Here is a 7,930-nt window from a genome sequence, read left to right on the forward strand (position 1 = left end):
TTTCCTGATGAGGCAACAGTTTGTTGCGAAAGCTTGAATTTTGTGTGTATGTTTGTGTTTGTTTGTGTGTCTATCGACCTGCCAGCGCTTTTGTTCGGTAAGTCACCTCATCTTTGTTTTTATATATATATATATATATATATATATATATATATATATATATTAAAACAATTACAATATATAAAGACACAGAAATGTCATATCTTGAGGTAAAAAAACAAGGAATATATATATATAAAACAATTACAATATATAAAGACACAGAAATGTCATATCTTGAGGTAAAAAAACAAGGAAAAAAATTATAGTACAATAGATGGAAATAGGAGGATATGCATTTCCGGCATTACACGTGCCCCACATTGTCTGAGGATGTTCGTGTAACCTAAACAGACTCAGAAAATGTCCCAAAAAAGAAACAGCGGAAATGCGTATGCTCAAAACATCAACAAAATTTAGCATTCGTCTAATTAAGCATAAATCAATTTTTAGACCATAATAATTGAGTGGAGACACTCCTAATCTTATCCCACTCTGTCATCTCGCACAAAATAAAACAGGTTGACAACATACTAAAATTCATAGAAAACGTAGAAAATGGTTTAGCTATTCTAAAATCGTCAAAATTCCTAACAGTATCAAGAAATCGAATTCTGTTTACAAAATTAATCAGGATACATGGTCATAGAAAACAGGTATATCAAAATACGCAAATTAAAAATTAATTACATAGAATACACATTTTATTTAACCTTTTCATAATCAATATTCTCGTCATGAGAGTCCACTTAACGCTAAACAAGAAAATAATATACAGCAGATCGACAAAAACATCAATATTGACAGCAGAATTCTTTCACATCAGCTGTCCGGGAAGAAAAACAACTCCACCTTCCGTACTCGCAAGTACAAAGAATGCCGACAGCGGCACAAGAGCCGACAGCGGCTCTTCTTCGCCAGTATTGTTGCGCCCGCCTGTGCGGCACGCTTGATCTCACTCGCCCTTGTAACGGCACTTCCAGAACGTCCGTTTCACTGAATTCTTTTGGAAAAACTCACTCCTGAGTAATCTCAAGGAGTCCATTAACACTATCACAGTGGATAACTCAACACTGTCCATCATCATACGCATGTACTAGCATGAAACTTAAAACAGCGTCTAAGTACATCGGCAATGACTAGTAAATCACATATTTATGAAATCTTACAGCTAGTTACAAAATCATATTTACATTCCTTAATCTACTGTGACTCAGCTGAAAACTTAAAATAGCAGCTTGGATTTTTCAATTGATTAAGAATCAGATACTCTTAAATCATTTAATCAAAATTAATTACTTATTAATGACAACTTCTTTCATGTCCTCTTGGTCAAGCAAAAGCATGGCAATCTATCAAATCGTTAAATATTACACTATATTTACATACTGTACAAATTACCCATTCTGTGGTATTAATCAATCCTTGGTTGGTACCATTTCAAGTCTACAATCTTCCATATACCTAATAGTTTTCCAGAGCTTGGATACTCTCAGCAATGAGCATTTGTATGAGGTATACCAATGATTTTATATGGTCCATTATAAACAAACTTAAATTTAGAGATTTCATTGTCTATCTCGCTCGATTTCTCATGAGCTTTTACAAGTACTAAGTCTTCGATTGCAAACTTAGCAAAACGTGCTTTAGCGTCATGACGACGTATGCGAGCATCGGCTTTTAGCTTCATTACTTCACGCAAACGATCTTTTTTCACACCAATACTAATGTCAATCCGTGGAGGGAATTTGATTATCTCTTCCACTAAACTTTTACTTCTGTTATCTAACAGGATTTCCTCTGGCGAAAATCCCGTAGACTCATGTTTCAAAGTGTTTATATTTCTCTCAAATTCTGCTACATATTTGCCCCATGCCCTATGGTTGTGATGGCAATAGGTACGGCAAAATTGGCCTCGTCTTTGTTCGTGTGTTACGTTTGACACACCGTCTACAATACTTTCCAATTCACTTTCTACACTATTGTCAATGTCGAGATTCCTCACGTTACAGTGGTTCAAATTCATACCTACGTCAATGGCATCCGGCCAGTTAACAATGTGTATAGGCTGGTATTGCCTATGCACACCATCTCCTGCCTTGTCAAAACTAACTACTATTGTTTTATCTTGTGACGTACATGTCAAAGTTTTGCTTTTGCAATTAATTACTGCATGATACTTTAATAGCCAATCTAACCCGATAATTACTTCCGTAGTTATGTCTGGCACGATGACAAACTCTTGTTCAAATCGTGCCCCACATATCTCGAAGTTGACAAAAATCTGTTTTGTGACCGGTTTACTGGCCTTCCCAGTAGCACCGATAATTTTCACTCCTGTTACTGGCGTAACTACGATGCCAGGTCTGTCTTTCAGTAACTCAAATATTTTCCCAGATACAGCACTCAGTTCTGCACAGGTGTCAATCAACACCTTTAGTTGTAGGTGGTGCATATTAACAGACACTACTATCTGTCTACACTTGTCCTCGACTGTTTCTTTATTTTCCCACAGTAAATCCTCATCTATATCCAGGTCATTCCAGAAAAAACCATCCGGCTTTGATCCTAAATCCGGTTTATCTGGCGGCTTTTTCAGCCTCTGTTCACATACAGTGTTAATTTCAACACGTTTGTCCTGAGGCTTAGTCTGTAGCTTCGCCTCCAATACCGAAACCTTTTCCTGTAACTCGTCAACCAGTAAGTGTTGCTTTGCTATCACTTCACTAATTGTCACCTTCGTTGATTCCTCTTTGGTCAGATTGATCTCATCTGCCAATTCACCTGGAGGAATGTGCCCAGTAGTCTCTGCAATTACTTCCTCTGGATCCGCGCAACCCACACTGCAACCGTCTGACCGTATAACGTCAGCTCTAACCTCATACACGCTGTAAACTACATGCTTTTCTACCAATCGTGTCAGGCTATCACTAAAATTTTCGTAATCTTTCTCCTTAATACTCTCGTAATGTTTAAACTGGAGGTTTGTGTCAGATGGGTCGGCTACTTCTACCACTATAACTTTCGGTAAGATCTGCCGGTTAGCGCCAGAACTTTGCGTTACTACTTCAACATCCAACTCCTGCGGGACGAAACACAACGAATCTTGCTCGTGCTCCCCATTAACATCAACTATTTCTGGTAAAGTCTGCCAGTTAGGGCCAGAACTTTCTATCACTTCACTAACACTACCTTCCCGCGGGACGAGACACGGCAAATCCTGCCTGCGCTCCCCATAAATACTTCCCCCGTACAGGCCCCTATAATCTCTTAGTTCACCATATAAGCGACCGAACTGCCTTAACCAGACCTCATCCCTCTCTGCATCCCCTCGCTCGATGACGGACGTTTTATCCGACATCTGATCTTCTCTCAACAATTGCGAATCATTCTTAAACTCAATCTCCAGTTCCGCTGTAGGTGTTACAACTGCCACTTTATAATCGATTTCCGGAACACTACTTAAATTGTTCTCACTGACAGTGAATGTATTTTCTACTGCCATGTCTACAGCTGATCTACTACTTGTGGGCGCACTCCTTTCTCCTAACACTGGCACACTCTCCTGCCGTTGATTATTCCATACGGAATTTTCATAACGACGACACCTTGGTTTTCTACTGGTATTGGGCCGCCAAAATTACTCCACGCCCGGTCGGCCCCTCACCGGTACGGCTAATGGTTTCCCTGTCTCGTCCCAGCAGATGCGCTCCCCGGATGCTGCTGAGGCGGCTGATCACACCCTCTGGCGTTATTACTATTCCGCGAAGCCCGTATCACGCTAGTATGATACTGATTTCCGTCATTCCTGTTATTATTTTCATTGTACCAATTGTCATCGTGGTCCAAACCACTGTTGTTATTGCTGCCAAGGTTGCGGTATGCATTATTCCCATGGTTATCATTGTTGTTGTTGTTGTTGTGGTACCCGTTGTTGTTACCACGGCCTCTACCACTATCGCGATTATTGCGCCAATTGTCCTCGTCCTCAACTCTTTCGAGGAAATCATTGATTGTCCTGTAATTGCTTCCTGCGTAGTGTTTTGTATCATCTGGAAGCTTCTTGTAGAGTTCCCACACTATTTCGGATTCCGTGCGGCGATCACGCTAATATTCCAACTTGCGAATCCAGCCCTCACAAAACTCCTTCATCGAGCCACGCGAATTCGCATCGAAAGGCCTCGATACGACAAATTCGCGCCAGACACTTTGTTGTTTTTGCTCTGACCAGTATTCAGCCAGAAACAAATTTTTAAACTCGTCAAAAGCCAGATTCGTAATGTTGAGGTTCAGGCCCCAACGCTTGGTATCACCAGCCAACACATCAATAACTGCATTAATTTTTCTCTCATTAATCCATGATCTGGGTAAAACTCTTTCACAATTTTTAATGAAATCCGTCGCGCGTATACCGCCTATTTTCAAGGGGTCGAATCACTCCACTCCTCTTTTGTCAACAATTCCGAACTATGTGCACAGATTGGCACATAGCTCTGTTTTTCGTCAAGTTTCTTTTCTAATTCCGACACTCTCGTAATTACTTGCCAAGTGGTTGTCGCAAGCGTTTCCGCTTTCCTCTTTTTCTCTTTGCAGGTATTGGCCTGCTTCCTCACTTTAATGTCTACTTCGGACACTAAAGCCTTTAAAGTTTCCACCTTCTGTTGATCCTCTTTTTTCACTAATTGAATTTGTTCCGTCACCTTATTCTCGATGATCGGAGCAACTGCTTCTCCTACACTTTTCTCGTTTCTGCTAATTTCGCAATTAAGAGAGTATATATGCTCGCAATTTCCGCCTGAACGCCTATCATTTCCTGTTTAAGATTACCGATTTCGGTATTAATTGCAACAATATCTTCTTTGATTTTATCAACTTTTGTGTTAACAACTCCAACATTGTTGTTAACAACATTAATAGCTTTGTTCTGATTGTCTAGCTACCGTTCAATTTCTTCTGACTGAGCTACTTGCTTGGCAGACTGAGCTTCTTGCTTGGCAGTCTGAGCTTTAATTTCTGCCGATTGACTCTTGATTTCGTTAATCAAAACATTCAATAAATCAGTTAAATTCCCGGAAACTACCGGTTTTACTTCTGTAGCGGCTTCCTCTTCAATTGTCCCCCCGTATTCGTCAACAAGGGGTTCAGATTTGATTTTCACTTCCGATTCCGAAACATTTTTTAAAGTTTGGAATTCTATTTCTGCTCTTTGTTGCGTTTTGGCGGTCGCGTCTTTCATGCTAGCCGCCTGCCACTGAACAATGGGTACCGCGGTGCGCGTTTCCCACTGTTCGACCGATTGATTCGTATCCAAGTCTACCAAATTTTTGTAATTGTTGCCTTCACTCATTTTAAAAATTTTCAATATAAATGACAAATCTCAAATCTAATTAGGATTCCTCCCACTACTTATTCTCGCTGACGTAACTACCTGTTCGTAACCAGTACTTTGTTACGAGATTTGCACAATGCAAAATTCGTGTCCAGAACAACCTCAAAGCTGAAGATTGTCCTGTCACCAGGTCACCACGTGTAACCTCCCCCTCACTTATTGACCTTAACGACAGTGAAAAATTAAACCGTGTGCACCTAATGGAAATTTTGGGAAAAGCAATCGTCACCGAAGTTAATCTGTCGGTAAAGAGGGAGGAAAGGGTTACATCTAAATGAAAGGAAAAATGCTAATGAAATTGGTGGAAATTAATTTTGAGAAAAGGGTAAAATTAATAAAGAAAGTAAATGTGCGGTCGTCATGTTAACAATTAATTGGCGTTATTTAAATATTTGAGATTTGGGGAAAATTACGGTCGCCAGTCCTATGGACAACTACTATAACAACTGTAAAAGAAAGGTTGTTGCACATATAATTAGCACTAAAAGCGTGGCAACTGAAGGTTCACACGCGTTGTGTGAAAACTGAAAGTTCGTCAGAAGTAATAAATTTCGCTACACTCTGACTTAATTTAGCAAAAGAAATAATAAAACCAGTAAACTGAAAGTTAATTTAATGACTGAAATTAATAGTGAGCTTTGTTTCTGAAGCACTACGAAATTCAACAAAATGAGGTTAGTCTTGGGCTACCTCAACAATCATTTCAAAACCTACTTGAATCTATGCAATTTAGAAATAAGAGATTTAACTTTGAACTTGAATTTAATGATTTTGAACAATTAACAATAGTAAAATTTAGTACGTACCAAGCTGATCTGTAGTCACAGGTAAGCTAAAATATGGTAACAAAACTCGCACTCATAATTTGTGCTTGTGAAATCTAAATATTGTAGCCAGCTATGAATACTTTAACTGAACTTTGAAATTAAGGCAGTGAAATGGAATAATATTACTTTAATGCTTGCGTTTGAATTTCAACGACACTCGGGTTCATATCGGAAAAGGAAGGGACCCTGCTTGGTAATGCAATTGGGACAATGAGCAACAAATGTTCATGCTAAGTTGCTGTAATTATACTTACGGAAATGGAACAGTTTGAAAAGATGAGGTCTGCCATACAGTTCTAAAACTTTACGTGCTTCCAGTCTTCCTTGTTGGTTGATTGAAGGTTTGAAGTCGTCGATCGAGGAGGTGGCGACAGTCACTCATTGTCGGCTGTCGCTGTTGCAGAAGCTGGATGTTGGCGCGCCTTCTCCTCGACACAGTCAACGGGCAAAACGGGCTCTTGATGTGCCCAGCTAATGCTTCCCATCCGCGACACCGTGTCAGAAACTATCATAGCGAGTCGAGCGCAATTACATGCTGCCAAACCCCGAAAGTGCAGCAACTCGCGTAAGCATCACTCAATGCATCTGCTCCACCGCACTACTCCCGCCAGGCTCTCCTGCTCTCCCGGCTCTCCACGCGGCAGAGTTAACACTACCAAAGATCCTAAATACTTTGGTTCTCCACACGACCTATCAATGTATTCGTTCGATAGCATAGTTTTCCCTAGGCAAGACCCAGCGTAAAAATAAAAATAATATTTACAAAACAACCAATTATACGTCGACATAAATGCAATAGTAAAACAATTACAATATATAAAGACACAGAAATGTCATATCTTGAGGTAACAAAACAAGGAAAAAATTATAGTACAATAGATGGAAATAGGAGGATATGCATTTCCAGCATTACAGTATTCTTTGTTTTCTGACTGTCTTGCTCATCTGCAGCACTATGCTCTGGAAGGAAATGCATTCCTGACATGGGTGGTGGCTGGAGATGAGTCATGGTGTCATCACTTTGAACCAGGATCAAAATGACAAAGTCTCCAATGGAAGCATCCAGGGTCACCACCACCAAAGAAAAGCCAAGGCCATCCACACGAGTGCAGGAAACGTTATGCTGACATCCTTTTTGACCAAGATGGCCCCCTTCTGATTCACTTCCTGCAGCACAGGACAACAGTGAATGCCCAGCGCTACTCGCAAACCTTGACCACCCTTCGCCAAGCGATCAAATCAAAACGACCAGGCAATCTCACCCCTGGGGTCACTCCCCTGGGGTCATTCTGCTCCACCACAACGCAAAGTCTCATACGGCCAACGCAGTCATGGTACTCCTGCAGAAATTTAAATGGGAGGTTTTCGGCCACCCTCCATGCAGTCTGGACCTCTCTCCCTGAGTTTACACCACTTTTGGTCCCCTTGAAAATGCTCTGAGGGGCAAACTATTCATCTTGGAAGACAACATCCAGCTGTATGTGTGAAACTGGTTAACATTGCAACCCTGGGAATTTTATGAGGCAGTCATTTATTGCCTTGTGTCACAGTGGGACAAGTGCCTCAACAGCCAGGGTCAATATTCCTAGTATACAGGTACTGGTTTCCATAATTATGCCTCCGGCTCATTTCTTTTTGAATGCCACTTATATTGTCCCATACCAAAGGCCTTATC

Source organism: Schistocerca americana, chromosome 1 (assembly GCF_021461395.2).
Source record: "Schistocerca americana isolate TAMUIC-IGC-003095 chromosome 1, iqSchAmer2.1, whole genome shotgun sequence".
NCBI classification, from domain to species: domain Eukaryota; kingdom Metazoa; phylum Arthropoda; class Insecta; order Orthoptera; family Acrididae; genus Schistocerca; species Schistocerca americana.